The sequence below is a fragment of the Perognathus longimembris genome, chromosome 11 (assembly GCF_023159225.1).
Source record: "Perognathus longimembris pacificus isolate PPM17 chromosome 11, ASM2315922v1, whole genome shotgun sequence".
Lineage (NCBI taxonomy): Eukaryota > Metazoa > Chordata > Mammalia > Rodentia > Heteromyidae > Perognathus > Perognathus longimembris.
Genome location: NC_063171.1, coordinates 37,783,790 through 37,804,129, shown reverse-complemented (window position 1 = coordinate 37,804,129; position 20,340 = coordinate 37,783,790). Strand labels below are relative to the sequence as shown.

Here is a 20,340-nt window from a genome sequence, read left to right as displayed (position 1 = left end):
GGCCACATCCCCTCCAACAATTGTTATTGTTAGTTTTCTTGATATATGACATTCTTACTGGGGTGAGATGGAATCTCAATGTTGTTTTGATTTGCATTTCTTTTATGGCCAGTGATGTAGAGCACTTTTTCATTTGTCTCTTGGCCATTCTCATTTCCTCATCAGAGAAGTCTCTTTGTAAGTCTTTAGCCCACTTGATGAGGGGGCTATTGGTTCTTTGTGGTTTTGTTTTGGAAGAAGGTAATTTTTTTAGTTCTGCATATATTTTAGATATGAGGCCTTTGTCCATTGAATGGCCAGTAAACTTCTCCCAGTCTGTGGGCTTTCTGTTTATCTTGTGAGCTATGTCCTTTGCCGTGCAGAAGCTCTGCAGTTTGATGCAGTCCCATTTGTCCAACCTTTCTTTGATTTGTAGCCTTTCTGGGTCATTGTTAAGGAAGTTCCGTCCTGTGCCAAGGAGCCCAAGTGTTTCTCCTACTCCTTCCTTTAGTTTTTTCAGGGTGTCTGTTTTTTGTTTTTTTGGCCAGTCCTGGGCCTTGGACTCAGGGCCTGAGCACTGTCCCTGGCTTCTTCTCGCTCAAGGCTAGCACTCTGCCACTTGAGCCACAGCGCCGCTTCTGGCCGTTTTCTGTATATGTGGTGCTGGGGAATCGAACCTAGGGCCTCGTGTATCCGAGGCAGGCACTCTTGCCACTAGGCTATATCCCCAGCCCCCACGGTGTCTGTTTTGATTTCAAGGTCATTAATCCATTTGGAATTGATTTTTGTGCAGGGTGATATATAAGGATCTAGTTTTAGTTTGTTGCATGTGTTGAACCAGCTTTGCCAGCACCATTTGTTAAAGAGGCTATCTTTCTTCCAAACTACTGTTTTAGCTCCTTTATCAAAGATTAAGTAGGCATAGTTCTGTGGGTTCATTTACGGGTCTTCAGTTCTGTTCCATTGGTCTTCAGGTCTGTTCCAGTGCCAATACCAAGCTGTTTTTATTACTATAGCTTTATAATACAGCTTGAAGTTGGGTATTGTAATTCCTCCAGCACTGTTCTTTCTGCTTAGGATTGTTTTTGCTATTCTAGGTCTTTTATTGTTCCATATGAATTTCTGGATTGCTTCCTCTATTTCATTAAAAAATGGTGTTGGGATATTAATGGGTTTTGCAATGAATTTGTAGATAGCTTTTGGCAATATTGCCATTTTGATTATATTAATCCTCCCAATCCAGGAGCATGGGAGGTTTTTCCATTTCCTTAGTTCTGACTTAATTTCGTTTTTTGAGCTTTTAAAGTTTTCATCGAAGAGGTCTTTCACTTCTTTGGTTACAGTTATTCCTAGGTATTTTATGTTTTGGGGGGCTATTGCAAAAGGAGTTGCTTTCCTGATTTGAGCCTCGGTCTTCAGGTCATTAGCATAGAGAAGGGCCATTGATTTTTTGTTGTTGTTGTTTTGTTTTGTTTTTGTTTTTGTTTTTGCCAGTCCTGGTCCTTGGACTCAGGGCCTGAGCACTGTCCCTGGCTTCTCTTTGCTCAAGGCTAGCACTCTGCCACTTGAATCACAGCACCACTTCTGGCTGTTTTCTATATATGGGGTGCTGGGGAATTGAACCCAGGGCTTCATGTATATGAGGCAAGCACTCTTGCCACTAGGCCACATTCCCAGCCCAAGGTCGTTGATTTTCAAATTTGCCAAAGTTTTGGATCAGCTCTAGTAGCTTGGGGGTAGAGTCTATGGGATTCTTTAGGTATAGGATCATGTCATCTGCGAAGAAAGTTTAACTTCATCTTTTCCTATATGGATCCCCTTTATATTTTCTTCTTGCCTAATTGCTCTGGCTAGGAATTCTAGTACTATGTTGAAGAGCAGGGGAGAGAGTGGACATCCCTGCCTTGTTCCTGATTTTAAAGGGAATGGCTTTAGTTTTTCACCATTTAGAGTTATACTTGCTGTTGGTTTGTCATAAACTGCCTTGATTATATTCAGGAATGTTCCCTGGAATCCCAGTTTTTCCAGGGCTTTTAGCATAAATGGGTGCTGGATTTTGTCGAAAGCTTTTTCCGCATCCAGAGATAAAACCATGTGGTTCTTTACCTTGATCCGGTTGATGTGGTGGATTACATTAATTGACTTGCGTATATTAAACCAACTTTGCATCCCTGGGATGAATCCAGTTTGATCGTGGTGTATGATTTTTTTGATGACCTGTTGAAGTCGATTGGCCAGAATTTTGTTGAGAATTTTTGTGTCTATGTTCATCAGGGAAATCGGTGTATAGTCCTTTTTCTGTGATGAATCCCTGCCTGGTTTTGGGATGAGGATTATGCTGGCTTCATAGAATGTGTCTGGTAGTGAACGTTCTCTTTCAATTTCATTGAAGAGTTTGAGAACCATTGGTGTAAGCTCTGTTTTGAAGGCCTTGTAGAATTCTGTAGTGAATCCGTCTGGACCTGGGCTTTTCTTGGATGGGAGATCACTTATTGCCGTTTCTATTGCAATACTGGATATGGGTCTGTTTAGAAGATTTAAATCTTCATGGTTGAGTTTGGGGATATGAATTTTTTTCTAGGAAATCATCCATTTCTTCCAAGTTCTCAAATTTGTTGGCATAAAGGTTTGCAAAATAGTCCCTTATTATTTTCTGAATGTTGGTTATTTCTGTGGAGATATTACCTGTTTCATCTCTTATTTTGTTTATTTGAGTGTGCTGCCTTCGTTTTTTGGTCAGGTTTGCCAGGGGTCTGTCTATCTTGTTGATTTTTTCAAAGAACCAACTCTTTGTTTTGTTGATTCTTTCAATGTTTTTTTGTCTCTAATTGATTTAATTCTGATTTGATATTAATTATTTGCTTCTGTCTATTGACTTGGGGTTTGGCCAGTTGTTCTCTTTCGAGGAGATTAAGGTGCTTCCTTAAATTATTGAGTTGCTGTTTCTCGTTTGTTGGTGTATGCACTCAGAGATATAAATTTTCCTCTGAGTACTGCCTTTGCTGTGTCCCAAAGTAGCTGGTACTTTGTGTCCTCATCTTGGTTGAATTCCATAAACATTTGAATTTCCGTTTTAATTTCTTTGATGACCCACTGATGGTTCAGCAGTGTGTTGTTTAGTTTCCATGAATTGTAGGATTTTCTGTGGTGGCTGTTTGAGTTGAGCTCTAATTTTATTCCATTGTGGTCTGAGAGAATTCAGGGAATGGTTTTGATACTTCTGAATTTGTACAGATTTTCTTTGTGCCCTAAGATGTGATCTATTTTGGAGAATGTTCCATGTGTTGTGGAGAAGAATGTGTATTCTGTTGTTGCTGGGTGGAATATTCTGTAGATGTCGGTTAAGTCTAGTTGGTCTATGCAATTATTTAGTTCTGTGGTTTCTTTGTTTAGTTTTTGGCGTGTTGATCTGTCCAGAGGTGATAGTGGAGTGTTAAAGTCCCCAACTGTCAATGTGTTTGGGTCTATGAGTGTTTTTAGAGTCAGTAGTATTTGTTTGATGAAGTTGGGTGCTCCTGCATTTGATGTGTAGATATTTAGAATGGTTATATCTTCCTGTAGGAGAGATACCTTTACTAGAATGTAGTAACCTTCTTTGTCTCTTCTTACCTTTTTTAATTTGAAGCCAATTTTGTCTGATACTAGGATTGCAACTCGAGCCTGCTTATGGGGGCCATTTGCTTGATAGATTTGATTCCAGCCTTTCACTTTTAGAAGATGTTTACTTTTGCTGGATAGATGTGTCTCTTGGAAGCAGCAAAGAGATGGATCTTGATTTTTGATCCAACTTATGAGCCTATGTTGTTTGATTGGAGAATTAAGTCCATTAATGTTGAGAGTTAAGATTGAGAGATGATCATTTGTTCCTTTCATTGTCACTATCTTGTTAAAAGCTGTGTCTTCCCATTTCTTGATCTGATGTTTACTATTTAGGGTTCATTTCTCTGTATTGGGATCTTGATTATTTTCCCTGTATAGTACATCTTTAAGGATTTTTTGCAAAGCTGGTTTGGTGGAGATATATTGTTTCAGTTTTTCCTTACTATGGAAGACTTTTATTTGACCTTCGGCTATGAATGAGAGTTTGGCTGGGTACACTATTCTTGGTTGGTAGTTATTTTTATTTAGTGTTTGGTATACCTCATTCCAGGCTCTCCTTGCTTTCATGGTCTCTGCTGAGAAATCTGGGGTAATTCTGATTGCTTTTCCTTTATATGTGATTGTTTTCTTCTCCCTAACAGCTTTAAGGATTCTTTCCTTGTACTCTACTGATCCTGTTTTGATCACTATGTGTCGGTGGGATGTCCTATTCTGGTCTGGTCGGTTTGGGGTTCTAAATGCTTCTTGTATCTGTATAGGCCTTTCCTTCTGGATGTTTGGGACGTTCTCAGCTAATATTCTGTTAAATAGGTTGCCTATTCCATTAACTTCTTTCTCCAAGTTTTCCTCAGTACCTATTATTCTTAAATTGGGCTTCCTGATCGGGTCTTGAATCTCCTGTAGCGATCTGTTTTGTTGATTGGACTGGATTTGTATTGATTTTTTATCTTTCTCCATAGATTCTAGGGAATCTTCAGCTCCTGAGATTCGATCCTCTGCTTCAGTTAGTCGGGACTAGCTACTTGATTTCGAATCTCTTTTCCTTCTGACTGGTCTTTCCTGATGATTTCCATGTCATTTCTTAGGTCATGTATGGACTTCTTTACTTCATTAACTTCATTAATTTGGTTTTGAGTGTTGTCTCTCAAATCTTTAAGCTGGGTAGCTATCTTTTCATTTGACTCTTGAAGTTCATTTATCTTTCTATTTGTGGATGCCATGAAATTCTCCATTAATTTTTGCTTTGCCTCCTCACGCTCTAGAATAATTGATTGAAGAGATTCAAACTTTTCATTTATCATGTTTATCATTAGACTTTGTAGAGAATTTGGGGGGTTCTCTTCTATGTCTTTGATTGACTGCTCTGCTTCCTGCTTGTTTTGAGTGGGGGATAAGACTTCATTGTTTGCCATCTTTCTTGTGTTCCTTCTGCCCATTTGGATTGGGAATGCCAGTCTACCAGCACCTGTGAGCACCGTTTAAGACCCGAAGCAGACCTTACCAAGCACTGTTGTGTAAATCTTAGAAGTTCACAATTAAATTCACATACCTTTTATACCTGTGTATAAAACTAGATTTGGTGTTCCTAAAGAATACAATTTCAATATAACAACCAATCCTGAGCCCTGTATTCAGTAGTTGCTTATTTACTGTTACAACCCTGTGAGCAATTCTTGTTCTTATATTAAGTTCCTTTTGGACTGGCTTTCTCTATGAACCCCTTTGTTTCACTTGAATTAAGCGGGGATACCCTCTATCCAATAACCAGGAGTCAATGGGATCTGGAGGACCTAGTAGTAAGTCAGGAGGGTAAGTTAGAGGTAATAAAGAAACTAGAGTAAAATGTATGGGGGGGTAATGATTTTGGTTTAGTTTCAGTGACATGGAAATGTGGAGGAGAGTAGAATCAGTAGAAACAACAAGTTTAAAATGATAGACAGTGGATAGTTAGCAGTAAAGAGTGGAGATGTTATTCATGGGAAAGTAATTTTTAAAGAAGGAGAGTACATAGAGAGAAACCTAACTATGGGGAAAGTGGTTATTTTTGTGATACATAAAAATTGATGATAATTTATTTAATCTAAATCAAGAGGAGGAAAACTTTGAAATCCTGTACCCTCTCATTTTCTCTCTATCTTAAAGGGCTTATTATTTAATTCAATCGTTTCCTCAAAGCAGGAAAAAAGTAGGGTCTAGATGGAGATTGGGAGTGTCAACTCCCACCTACTGAACTGATTGCATGAGCTCTATTTTAAGGTGCATTGTGAGAAGGCTTTGAATTAGCAGGAAAGGAAAGTAGGCCCATAGTACCGGTGAGTGTGTGTATTTAAGGAGACCGCCACTGAGGACAAGTCTCAAATGCTCAGTACTCTACTGTAGATCCCTCATTCATTTCCCCCATAATATAGTCTAACTTTCAGCAAGTATTATCTCTCTTTTTTTTCTTTATCACTTAAACAAATGGCTTGGGAGGATTGCCATGCGTTTTTTTTGTTGTTGTTGTTGTTGTTGTTGTTTTTTGCCAGTCCTGGGGCTTGGACTCAGGGCCTGAGCACTGTCCCTGGCTTCTTTTTGTTCAAGGTGAGCACTCTGCCACTTGAGCCACAGCGCCACTTCTGGCCATTTTCTGTATATGTGGTGCTTGGGAATTGAACCCAGGGCCTCATGTATATGAGGCAAGCACTCTTGCCACTAGGCCATATCCCCAGCCCCTAAAAAACTTTTGAGATAAAACAAACAAAAAAAGAAAAGAAAAAGCCTTCCTTGTTTGGATGGGCTTTCTACAGTCTCTGGTTTCCTTGCAATGGTCTGCAGTCTATTCTGCCACTTGGCTGGTTTGACGTGCCTTCAGTTTGCAGGGGTGGATCTGTTCTGACCCACCTCCCCTGTTGGTGCAATCCTGGGTCTCTGTCATTCCCACCACTTGCAGGTAAGACTTGGGCGTGCTCTGTAGGTGGGGACGTGAGCGGTCTGGAGAGCTGTGGCTCCTCCCATCTGCTGTGGGGCCGCTGCCTTTAATGCCTGGCTTTGAATAGGCTTTGGACTCAGCAGGGCGGGGAGCCTCTGGCTCTGGCGGGGAGTCACTTGCCTTGGGGAGTTTCCTCCCTCCTGGGCAGGGCGGCCTTCTGGGCAGAGCTGGGTATGGAATTCAGCTCTGTTTCGAGCTGGGAATTGGGCTTCTAAATGGGACCGTTTACCTGACTCGGAAAGTTTGTTCTCCTGTTTAGCTGCTCGCCGCTTTCGCTTTTTAATTAAGGAATTCCGGCGGGCAGGGCGGCTACCTCTAGCTGAGCCGGGGCCCAGGACATGCCTCCCACCTGGGCAGGGGGCGTTCTCCTGGGCAGAGCTGGCTCTCGCTAATTGGTCCCTCTTGCCCTTTTCAAAGATGGCCGCTTTGTCCTCGCTTTCCCCAGGTGGGCTTTAGCTCCAGTCTGGTCTGACCCTTTGCCAGTGTCAAAGATGGCGCTTTGCTCTCGCAGTTGGGGGAGGAGCTGCTCTTTGGGCGCAAGTGAGACTGTCTTTCGTGGGAGTACTCACGCTGTCTCTGTGATTTCAGCCTGTCCGTGCTCAGCCTGTGATCTGTCTGTACGCTGCCGTCTGGAGAATTTCTCCCTGGTCTCCGTTGAGCTGCGCGGGGTGCGCAGCGGAGCAGGCGCCCGTACTGGCATGGCGTTGGGACTCCGCCCGGAGCTCAGATCTGTGTTTTCAGACCAGCTAAGTTGATTTTTCCTTCCTGGCCTGAATCCCTGTACTGTTAGAACTTATTTGAGCTGTCTATCTAGTGGTAAAAGTTTCTCTGGGGTGGGAAAACTGCCCTGTTGGAGGGAGCTCAGCTAGGGTGCTGTTGCTCCTCTGCCATCTTCTCCCGATCTCCTGTTTAAAAGTTCTCATTCAATATTTATAGATAGAACAACAAGAAACAAGTTAATCCTAAATAATTATTATATCATCCTCAAACAGTATGACCTAGTTTTCTGTTTTAGAACAATATGCAAACATCTGCATGTTTCCCACAGTGCACACAGAATGATCATCAAAGTGAAGTCAAGGCAGGGGCCTTCAGTAAGTTCCAGTAAAGTTCTTATATAAAACTTTAGCATAGATTGCAGAACTATATGCTAAGTTTGAATTCAATGCTAAAGTTTAAGATAATTCTCAAATATTTGAAATTACATAGAATAATTAAAATTAATATATTCATCAAAATGCAGGGCAAGGACCATTAGGGACAATAAATATACACCCCACAACAGCCTGGCACTGATGGCTCACACCTGCAATCCTAGCTACTCAGAAGGCTGAGATCTGAGGACTGAGATTCAAAACCAGATAGGGCAGGAAAGCCTATGAGACTCTTATCCCCACTTAAACACCAAAAAAGCTAGAAATAGAGCTATGGATCAGAGTGAAGAGAGCCAGCCTTGAGTGAAAGAGCTTAGGGATAGCACCCAGGCTCTGAGTTCAAGCCCCACAAGTGAAAACAGAACAAAACAAACAAGATGAAACAGAACTTAGAGAACATAGGAAACAGGAAACAGTAGTGTCTATAGGAGAATTTGCTTCTAAGTGTCTATGCTAAAAGAATAAAGAAATTAGGGGCTGGGGATATAGCCTAGTGGCAAGAGTGCCTGCCTCAAATACACGAGGCCCTAGGTTTGATTCCCCAGCACCACATATACAGAAAATGGCCAGAAGCGGCGCTGTGGCTCAAGTGGCAGAGTGTTAGCCTTGAGCGGGAAGAAGCCAGGGACAGTGCTCAGGCCCTGAGTCCAAGGCCCAGGACTGGCCAAAAAAAAAAAAAAAAAAAAAGAATAAAGAAATTAGTGATACACTGATATAAATTGACATCTCATAACATGAGTAAAGAAGAGAACAAACCATCAGAAGAAGCTGTGAGCAAAAATCTATACCTAGAAAACCAGTCACAAATATGAAGGAAACAAATAGACTCAAAAGCTGATCTTTGTAAAAGATTGAGGTAGTTGGTAATCTGGTCACAAATCAACTTGGTGAAGTCTGGCTCATGTACTAATAAAACAGATTTTGTTCTGGGCCATAGAAGAAGAGGGCGAACAAAGGTTTGGCTTAGATTATTCCCATTATACTCTACCTTCCATTCTCTTCTCTGACACTAGAGAACACAACTCTCTCTCTCTTTATCTCCCTGGTCTCATACATTAATTAAAAGATTTCACTGTCAAAAAAATTACCTTTTACTTATGAATACAACACATCTTAATCAATGCCACCCCTTTCATCATTCTCTTCCCTTTGCCCCTACCCCATTAATCTCCTCAATTTCCTTATTTCTTTTTTTAAATTAGTGTTATTTATTTGTTTATTTATTTATTTTGTTGAAATGGTACCAAGAAATCAAAACCAGGGACTCATACATGCTAGGCAAACACTGTACTATTAACCCACATTCCCAGCCTCAATTTTCTTATTTCTTGATGTAATTGCTCCATATGGTACAATCATTGTATTTTTCTCTAGTCCACCTCTTAGAGGACTCCAGGTATCTTCTGGAATAAAGACACAGGATATTATAACGTTTTTTTTTTTTTTTACTGAGGTTTTTGAGACACCTGCTGGGAAGTAACTCAAGAGAATAAGAGATCATAAAGGTTTCTTTTTGTTTCTCAAACATTTTTGTCCAGTCTGATGAGCTGTATTATTTTCCCCCAGCTGCTAGCAAATCATTTGCATCATTTTAACAATGAAGACTTGCAAACTCTGGGAGAACACTCAGCCTCTAGAAATTATGGTGACATAAGCCACTCATTGTTTGGTTACTGCCTAAGAGTCTGGAAAAAAATACATTTTGTTTTTGTCTGGCCTTTTTATAAACATCCTAATTTCATAGTATGAACTTTAGGGGCATCATTCTGACATCATTTTTTGGGGGGTTCCAGCAATATGCATGTTGTATCCTAGAGAAAAATAGTTTCCTTAGGTGGGTTTTTGAGAGAGAGAAAGAGAGAGAGAGAGAGAGAGGCAGAGAGACAGAGACACAGAACCACAGGTCTGTGGATAGGGGTACTCTCTGATTTCCCTAAATCCTTACCTTTTAAAATAATTCAATTAATCCATATATGCAATAATGAAGTCTATTATAATCATGAAACCCATGAAACTCCCTATCCTCCTTGGTTTCTCTGACTTAATCCTGAATGGTCAGGCAGTATTGGAATCCAGACTTCAGCTTTCCTCTCTATCCACCAGTGTGTTACCATAACATAATCTGATGATGGACTCCATTATTTGACACATTGAAGGTATGTTTATCCAAGATAGATCCATCATGTTAATTAGTAACATACAACCCACAAAAATACTTCTTAGGTTCTTAGTTCCCTGGATTTTCAGTGCTTTCTCAAGAATTAAAGAATACAAGTTTTATTGATATGGGCCCATTATTCATTTGTGTTTTCTGAGAATAATTCTAAGAGGTAGGGGTATACATCAAATTAAGCCAGAGAAATAATGGATCTTTTTTTTTTTTTTTTTTTTTTTGGCCAGTCCTGGGCCTTGGACTCAGGGCCTGAGCACTGTCCCTGGCTTCTTCCCGCTCAAGGCTAACACTCTGCCACTTGAGCCACAGCGCCGCTTCTGGCCATTTTCTGTATATGTGGTGCTGGGGAATCGAACCTAGGGCCTCGTGTATCCGAGGCAGGCACTCTTGCCACTAGGCTATATCCCCAGCCCCGAAATAATGGATCTTAATCACAGACGAGAGAAAATCTAAAAAGAGTTTTCATATAAATAATCATATTGTGCTTCTGTTATGTGAACTGAATAACGATGTAGACACCACCTACTAGCTAATAGCAAAAACAACTGCACAGCAGACTTTTCTGCAATAAAGAGATACAGTTAAATACGGTGAGAATGAGATCACTCTACCCAGAGCTCCTGCAAAGAGGGAGACGTGACTGCATGAGTCGTTTCCCCTCTCTGATTTTTTTCATCCTCATTTGAGTAAGTTATACAGATTTATTGGGTATGAAAGCTCTAATATTAGAATTTCTCCTATATGTTGAGATTTATAGGAAAAAGGAGTTTAGTATAACACAGCTCTGACTTTCCTTGGCACTGAGGATGTTATAGGAAGAAAACTGTTCAGCTGCTACAGCTGGGGAAATTGAAAGCTATGAACAATGCCAGAAGGAGCCCACAGGGTTACAACGCCCTTCTTTCCCTGGCAGAAGACCAGCACTGCTCATGTTTATTGACTCAAACCACCGTCATCTTTTCTTAACATTCCAGGAGATTCCAGTACTCTGTTCAGGCTTTGATGGCTGTGCTGAATTATCCTCCTACTCTAACAAAACCAGTCCTGCTTCCTACATAGTTCAAGATCTCAGGATTTGGACATTGTTGAAGAAATTTCCAGAGAGGTGAGCCCTTCTCCTCAAAACCCACAAGATCAACAAGGAAAGTCCACATTGGTTCTATAGATGGTGGGTGAGGGGAGCAGGGCTCATGTCAGCTGCATTGCCAGCCTGGGCTACCCAGAATAGAGAAATGTCTCATTTTCATAAATACAGTTATTCTAACACATAGTACCTTAATACTTTCATAGATATGTTTAACTTTTAACTTTGGTTCCTCTCTTCATCAGGTGTTAAAAACAGTATTTGGGCCAAATGTGGACACCATCCTGGCATATTTCACACCATAGGTGAACTTTGATGTGAGAATTCATAGAAAAGAGGTAGTTAAAATCAATGAAAATATATATATATAGTACACATAAATATAGTATATCTAAATATTCTAAATGGTAGCTATAGATTATACAAAAACGTTAAGGATAGATTTAACTGATTTAAATAAATTGAATGCTTCATAATATGTGTGTAGGTATGTATATGTGTTGCAAGTCCTTAGGCTTAAACTCAGGGTCCTATCTCTGATACTTTTTTGTCAAGGCTAGTACTCTACCACTTGTGCCACCGCTCCAGATTTTTGGTGGTTAATTTAAGAGTCTCATGGACTTTTCTGCCTAGTCTGACTTTGAACTACAATCCTCAGATCTTCCGAGTATCTAGGATTACAGGCACAAACCAACCAGTACCTGGCAAAGGTTTTCATTCCAGAGAAAATGAAAAACCAACAATTTCAGACAAGCTAGCAATGTGTAATATAAAGAGATAATTGACTTTATGAAAATAAATTGTTAGAGAAATTAAACCCAGATGGAAGAAAATGGAACAAATATTGAAAAGATTCAACCAATGGATGCTTTGATTCTGAATTAGGTCATACCCAGTAATCTCAAAAAAGGGACAGCTATGTGGACATTAAAGACATGAAGGGTATTGTAGAACACTGAAGGAGAGAGGGCATTACTGGGTGAGGATCAGAACCCCAACCTGGCACTGTGGCACTGCGGTAGAAGGTTATTTAATTACAAGGTGAGACGCTGCAGTCAACTCGAGGTATTCCCACCTTAGTCAGGATGTGGGAAGTCAGGAACCAACAAGGTCCCTAGAGGAAGGGTAAAGGAACAGAGCACGTTGGCATACTATAGAGTCCATATTCTAAATATGGCAGCAATTGCCTGTTTCTAGGCCTCACCAGACCCACCACTGACCCAATTCAATAGCGATCCTTAATGGGGAAGAATTTGCATATATTCCTAATGAAGCTATTCTCAAGAGTGGTTACACTCCCAATTGGTCACGAACATACTTGTGAGCAATACTTTGACCTAAATCTTTCACTTCCATTGGGAGACATCCTCTTTAAAATCTTTCTTTAGTCATGTGTAACACTGTATGCTGGTTTTCTCTTGTAGACTCAACAACAACTGGAGAGATGGTGAATAAATACAAGAAAATTGTTTAGCTGAAAGAATTAGAGGCCATCAGTGATGATCATGTTCAGTTACTCAAGTCTTTACTGGCCTGTGATTTAAGACTGACTAGAAAAATGATATTTACACATGACAGAATTGAGATTGCTGACTTGATGGAGGATGAATTCCAAAGGGATGCTGAAGTGGGAACACTGATAGAACTGCTCAAAGAGATCCCAGATCTTGGTGAATTTGCTGAAGCTCTTAGGAAAGAGAAGTTAAAAGGTAACAGGGAATAGAGAATATCTCTCCCTGACTCTGTACTACCCCTTCTATATCCTTCATAACCTCCAACTTCACCTTTGTAATAGTTGATACATCTTAATGTATTCCTCTGTGTCCATGACATCATGTGCTTGTGCTAGAGATAAAGACACTACAGATACCAATAGGATGTCGACTTGGAGTGTTCACCTACCAGTGGACTAGTGGATATATATATATATATATATATATATATATATATATTACTATGTTGTATAATATATATTTAAAGTTTATATTTATATGTTTATATATAGAAATGCATAATATATGATATATATGTATGTTGTATATGTAATATCATTATATATTTATATATTATATATGCCTTTAGTTAAATATATATGTTTATATAGTTGTGTGGCATATCTAGCTACCTATGATGAAAAGATGAGGCTTCAGGTACAATAGGGATTTTATAAAATAACAAATCAAAATTTTAAAATGTACTGTTTATACATTTAATATAACCTGTAACCAATTGTTTCATCTATTCAATTAAGACTATACCTCTAGTAACAAAGACAAGGCAACACTTAAGTGAAATCCACTCTCAATTGAAAAGGCAAGAAGGCCTTCCTCCCTGGTAAAATCACTGAGTTAAAAAAAAAAGATTTTAAAGATTCAAGACAAACAATCATCATATCTATGTGTCCACAGATCCATGCAATATTCCTTTTCATGGGCTGCTATCGTTATACTGCATCATATGGAAGACACAGACAACCAGTAATGATCATGAGAATCTTAGATTGTTAAAGAGGATGGGTGGGAGATGGGGCTGGAGAAGACTTGCTTGAGTCAGAGGACAGGGAGGATTTGCTCACTGTACAGGGGCTAGGGAGGAAAAGCACAGAGGGACATGAAACAGTGTAGACACCAACATGTTTACTCACACCAAAAACTGAACTGCTTTAGCCCTTCCAGACTATGTGTGCTTTCAATTGATGTGTTCCTTTCCATTCTATTATGATGAAAATTACACCCACCTCAGCAAAAGGGAAAAGCCCAGCAAAAAAATCCAAGCAAGGACAGGCAGGTCCTGCTACACCTACACCAACTGCTAGCAACACTCTCATATCTGAAGGAGGGGTGGAGACTCCCAAGCCTCAGGTAAATCTGAAGAAGACAAGTGGATTGAAGTTCATTCTACCATGGCTCTTCTAGACTCTGTCTTTATCAGGCATTTTTTCCTTTAACAGTGTTCTTTCAATTTGCTAAGTGTGTGTGTGTGTGTGTGTGTGTGTGTGTGTGTGTGTGTGTGTGTGTGTGTGTTGGTCCTGGGGCTTGAACTCAGTGCTTAGGCTCAGTCTCTAAGCTTCCCTTGCTCAAGGCTACCACTTGAGCCACAGCTGTACTTTTGGCATTTTTTTAGTAGTTTACTGGAGGTAAGTGTCTCATAGACTTTCCTGCCTGATCTGGCTTCAATTTGGGATCTCTAAATCTCAGCCTCTTGAGTAGTTAGAACTACAGTTGTGAGCGCCCAGCACCTAGCTCACATCCAGTTTTAGGCTTACCACACTGTCAGATGATTATATCTTCATTCATAATAGAGATATTATTGACGAGAACCAAATAGAAAAATGCTTTGCCCGGAGTTACAAGAACCTAGTTTCCCCAATTCTAAATCAGCCACATTCTGTCACAGAAACAACTACAGCACAACAATGCATGTGACTGTTTCCTGCCTATATGTTTAATGAAGTTGTTTATGCCCACCTCTTGCCTAGGGGACAGACACTACTCCTTAAAGTTTCCAACATGTGTATGTAAAATAAACCTGCAAGCAAATAATTAAGACGTGCTCTACTTTATTTCATACTGAGAGTCATTAACCAGAAAATTAAACTACTTTCAGAAAAGAAAAGAACTCAAATAAAGAGAAGACTGTAACCAAAAAGAGAAAGGTGCTAGAGGAGCCGGCTCTCCATTTGGGTCCTGCATGAACTGGCAGATCCACTGCCACCAAACTCCTACCCTAACTCCCTAGGCTTCATCTGTTCCATCCAGCACTCCCTTCATTCAGGTACCAGCTTGTTATTCCTCTTTACACTGAGTGTGTAGGAATCGGCCCTTGAAATTCTGATCTCATCCTTAACTTGAAGGTAGCACTGACACAATCAGATAGACAAATATGCATATATATCCATATATATCCACATATATAAATATATATATATATGGATATGGTTGGAGGACTTACTACATTTTAACATTTTTCTTCTACAGAATATTTAATGAGCATGAGATTATTACTTTTTGTTATTGTTGTTAGTAATGGGGCTTGAACTTGGGGCCTCGCGCTGTCCCTGAGCTATATTGCTCAAGATTAGTGCTCTACCACTTTGAGCCTCAGCTTCACTTGAAGTTATTTGTGGTTAGTTGGAGTTAAGAGTCTCGGGGACTTTCCTGCCTGGGCTGGTATAGAACCATGGTCTTCGGATCTCAGCCTCCTGAGAAGTTAGGATTACAGGCGTGAACCATTGGAGCCTGGGTTATTATATTATTTCTGAAAGTAGGAAGTTCTCTGTCCCATTCTGACCCCAGAGAGGGAGAAGGTGGTGTAGTATCCAGCATATGCAGGCACAAATAGCACTGAGTTCGCTTTTGTCTGCTCCAATCTCTTTCACATCTCTTCCCTTTAGCTGGCTCACCTGTTAAATATTCTTCACCATGCACCAGATTCCTTTCTTCTTCTTCAGGGTTTTCACATGTGCGGTATTATCTCTACTTGGAACATACTTAAGTGTTCAAGGGATTCCACCATTTGAATTGCATAGCTAAGAGAAAGAGAATCAGCATAACTCGGGCACTGGGAAATATCTGGGCATTAGGAAATATTTCTTTTCAGGCTGTGGATGATGAGGAATGGTGATTCAAAATAAGGCAAATGAGGGAAAGAAAATGGATAGATTTGAGAATGGGCAATGTTTGGTCCAGAAGAGCAACAGATAATCATAGCTAATGAGAACAATGTCAACAGAGCTTTCTCTTAGTTTTTGAGATCTCATGATATATTTCTTATCTCTCTTTTAAGGTGGTAAAGGGCAAGAAGAAACCAACCAAGGTTACTTCAATATCTGGAAGTTGAAGTAAATAACTACCCTCCAGATCAACCTAGTGTCTTCAGTAGTGATTCTCTACTAAAGAAGAGACTTGCATAGAAACAGTAGTTTCCATTCTACTATCCATATCTGTTCATTGTTTTATATATGGTATGGACATTATGTTTCTTTCTTTTATAAAAATGTTCTCCTTTTTCTTCTATGATTTTCTAAGATTACTATATTTGGATTTACACTATCTATAATGTAATCAAGCTTTAATGTATATCCTACAAAATTAAGGAAAGTAAGGGAAGGGGTGGGTTGGGAGGAATGGGTTGTATTCATAAACCGCTTTCTTGAATGGCAACTCCTTTGTTCAGCTACCTAAAGATAACAAAATATTTTTAAAATTCTGTTTTTAAAGGGATTTCATTCCCTCACAGGGTCGGATAAATTTTGTTAAATCCAATAGTGAACTCTTGGGAACTGTCTTATTTGTGCAATGCAAGGCACACAAGGTGGAAGTTTTCAGCAATATTGTGCTCAACCTTCTGGTTATGAAACCTGGAGAACAAAGCCGTATCAGGGTTATTCCCCAACTTTATATAATCTGGTCAAGTCGTGTGGCCTGCTGAAGAATTTTGTTAGCCAAGAGAAAATAATTTGTTTTGTCATCAAATGTTTTCTCACAACTATTGTAATTCATGGATAGACATTTAATGTTTAAAGCCACTGTTTAAAATATTCAAAATGAGACGATATTCAATTTAAATATTAGATATTTGACAATGGTCTTCTGGTGATCCAAAGAGAAGCATATGTATTATAAATGGGGGAAGAAAACCTCAGTAAGAATTAGAGTTTTCATACTCTGAACAATAAGCAGCAATAGAATCCTGTGAGGAAACAAATTCACAAAGCAAGCTCTACAACTGTCTTGATGGCCGAATACTGTAGACATCTCACCTTATGGCAGTCGCACTGAGCCTAGAGGGCAAGCAACATGCCTCAAGATACTTCTACAAAACAGCTGGATTCTTGGGAGAAAGAAGCTGTGCCAGGCCAGCTTCCTTCATTAGCTGAATTTTCATGGCATGAGAAAGCAGGAGACTCACTGAGAGGCACTGCTTAGAAGTAAAAGAAAGAAAACAGTGCTGAGAATATTTGTGTTACAGGATAATAATCTACCTTTTAAACTATAGGTGTCCACAGGAAAGTTATCACTTGAAGAATTAAGACCGTGCAGTAGACGAGTAGCTTATTTAAGTCTTTCCTAACAAAGCCTGAAACCTAGCCTCAATCAATTCTAAATTATGCTGCAATAATTGAACAAGAGGATTTTTTTAAAAAAAGACTTAAATCAGTTCATCACGGAAAGAAAATTCCCAGAGTAACAGTCATGACAACTACACTGCAAAAAAAAAAAAAGAACATTCAAAGTCTCCACAAAAATAGTATTAAAATTTTGAATTCTAATAGTACTCACTGGACACTATGTTGAAAATGAACTATGTAACTTGTGGGTGGGAATGGAAGAGAGAGTGAGGGAAAGGATGATATAGTCCAAAAAGAAATGTACTCATTATCTGATTAATGTAACAGTAACCCCTCTGTATATCACCTTTATAATAACAGCCAAAATTTTTGAAAAATCAAATTTATAATTTTCCCCAGCTACAAAGGCCTGGGCAAAGGCTGACCCCAGTGCCAGCTCTTCTGTTTCTGTCATGATTTATCATGGTTGCCATTCCCTCTTCTCTTCTCTTTTGGTTACCAGCTGGGCCTTCTCTTCTACTGATAAAGATTAAAAAAAAAAAAAAAGCAAGAAAAGGCCTAATGTGGCCTTACCAGTGGGTAGCACAGAAGAGTGCTTACCAAGTGAACTGAACAGCCTGCTTATTTACCAGATTGGAGGGGAGGGCGTCACCAGATATCAGCACCAACCATAGGAATTCCATTATGCAAATGAAAAACTGTGCTTCTACAGTTTTGAAGTGCACTCTTTTTGGCCCAGGGAGAAAAATACCTATAGTCTTCTAGAGTTGCTCAAGGCCAAACCGTTCCTTTCTCTAAATCTCAGTAGTAAAGTCTTCTCAGGAGAAGTCTTGTTTGTACTTACAATACTTTTCATTTCTGTCACTTTTGACAATTGTAATTCATTAAATAATAATTTTCTTCCCACCCTGTACACTTTGAAGCTTGAACTAATCTTTGTGCCATCTAAACTGATTTGTGCAGTTGGTCAATTGAATACCTACCTCAGATAAAACACCCATTAAATTCAATACATCAAAGAAAGAATGAATAATGAACATGAAGGTAAGAATTTACAGATGAAGTCAAACATGAATCATGGTTCTTTAATTAAAAAGGGATATTATAAATTGGGTGTCAAGATTGTCTACCAACATACACATAATATATGACAGAAAATATAAGAGCATTAAAAGGTTTAAGAAAATCCAGGCAGAAGGGAGACAGAATAGCAACACTTGGATCTATAAATTTCGAATTATCCTTAGTAATAACATGCTACTTACTTTTTCACTACTTCATTTGGCTTTTTAAGTCTGTATTATAATCCTGAATGACTTTTATTGACTTTGATCATGGCTTTGACTTCTTGGCTTCTTTTTCCCAAATGGAAGTGTCTCTTTCCATTGTTGCTCTTGCACACCTGCTTGTAGACTACTCTTCCAGTGACTATGAGGTAAGGTCATGAGATGACCAATATATACAGTATTACCACACTGTGCACATGTACAATGGTAGTGAGGAAAGAACTCTCAACAGGGAAGCAAGATGAAACACACACACATGCACGTGCACACACACACAGAGCTGGTCCCATACTGTAGTGGTTATGGCTAGCATGAGACATAAATGAATTTACTATACTCAGTGCGGGGTATAGGAGATCTATAATGGAATTTTAGAACTAGAGTGTAATTTATAGCATCTTTGATACACTACATGTAGTTACTGCCACCTTATGTCCACCTCTGGAAACTACAATTTCTAGCCAACTACCTAAGGGGGGAGGGGAGGAATCTTAAAGAGTTGATCTTAAAACCTTTTTTTTTTTCTTTTTTGGCCGGTCCTGGGCCTTGGACTCAGGGCCTGAGCACTGTCCCTGGCTTCTTCCTGCTCAAGGCTAGCACTCTGCCACTTGAGCCACAGCACCGCTTCTGGCCGTTTTCTGTATATGTGGTGCTGGGGAATCGAACCTAGGGCCTCATGTATCAGAGGCAGGCACTCTTGCCACTAGGCTATATCCCCAGCCCCTGATCTTAAAATCTTGAAAGGGTTCTATTTGGGAGCTTTCATCTGGGGGAGTTCTTAAGTGAACTGCTACTTTGTTAACCATTTTTAATCACCCACAGAGAAATCCAAAAATATTTTGGGGGGATGGGGGGGGGTATGGAGCTTTAACAAAATCCAGATAGGAAGGAGACATTTGATATGAAAAGTGTTTATGTTCTGGGCCACTTAGGATGTCCTAAGTTTAGGGAAACAGAAGGTTGGAGAGATCCCAGGAATAGAAGGCAAAGGCTCCTCCTGAAGCAAGGCAGACTGCCTGGGACTATGACAGGTTGCTACAGGTTGCTACAGGAGTGAAGTGGTCTATCTTCCAGACAGGCAAAAGAAGGATGGAAGAAAAGGCTTTTCAAAACCCAAAATACTATGCTAAATATAATTACGACAGGAAACTTGGGATCTTGTTTGCCCAGAAGGTCAAGAAAGGGGTGTAGGGGAAGGGAGAGAGACTAGAAAAATAAGGGATGAACCAGATTGTACATGTATGGAATTGTCACAATACCAATACCCTCCCCCCCCCCACACCTGCTGTTATGGCATGGTAACTCAAAACCTAAAAGTACACAAAGATGACATTTCCTCCTCCTTGTCTGTCTCTTCAGATCACCTGTCTTTGCTGCCTTATGAGGTTCCCTTTCCCAGAATGTCATCCTGCTGCTTGCACAGTAGCTGATAGGCTGATTCATCCATTGATTGGAGCCATTTCAGGATTTAAAAAAAAGTTATTTCCAAGTGCCTGACCTTTCTGCAAGTTCAGTGCTGTTCCACAATTCTCTAGGCTTCAATGTTGTCTGGCTATGAACCAGCTTGCTGCTGTGTTTGTCCACAAATAATATAGGAAGCCTAAGAAACTGCAGCTTTAATGATTGAGGCAGAATAGCTTAGCTATGGCTGATTTCCTTTCTATCTCTTTGATGATGGAGTCATATGTTTTCATGACATTACACTCTGACATGCCCCAGATTTGCAAACGGTTAGCAATGTGTGGATACTTCAAGATAGCACCAAAGTGGTTTCGTGGCCCACTTCCCCATTCTGAGACATGCATTGGAGTACTGATGGCAATGGCCAGCCACCAAGGCCATCTGCTACTGCCTCTCTTTGCTAGTAAAAGGGAGAGGAGACTAAGGTGACCTGTCTCTCTCTTTAGATAAAACAGCTTCATTCGAATGAATGTAGTTTTTTAAATTACCTGCATGCTGTCTGTTGGACATGAATGCTCTAATGTTGGAACTTCTTTTATCTGTGGTGATTCATAAGAGAGGGGGA

General features: G+C 39.9%; 1 pseudogene; it reads left to right on the top strand.

Annotated features, from left to right (window-relative positions):
- The first annotated feature begins 11,893 nt into the window (after positions 1-11,893).
- Positions 11,894-16,076, top strand: LOC125360166 (annotated as a pseudogene).
- Positions 16,077-20,340: the final 4,264 nt, after the last annotated feature.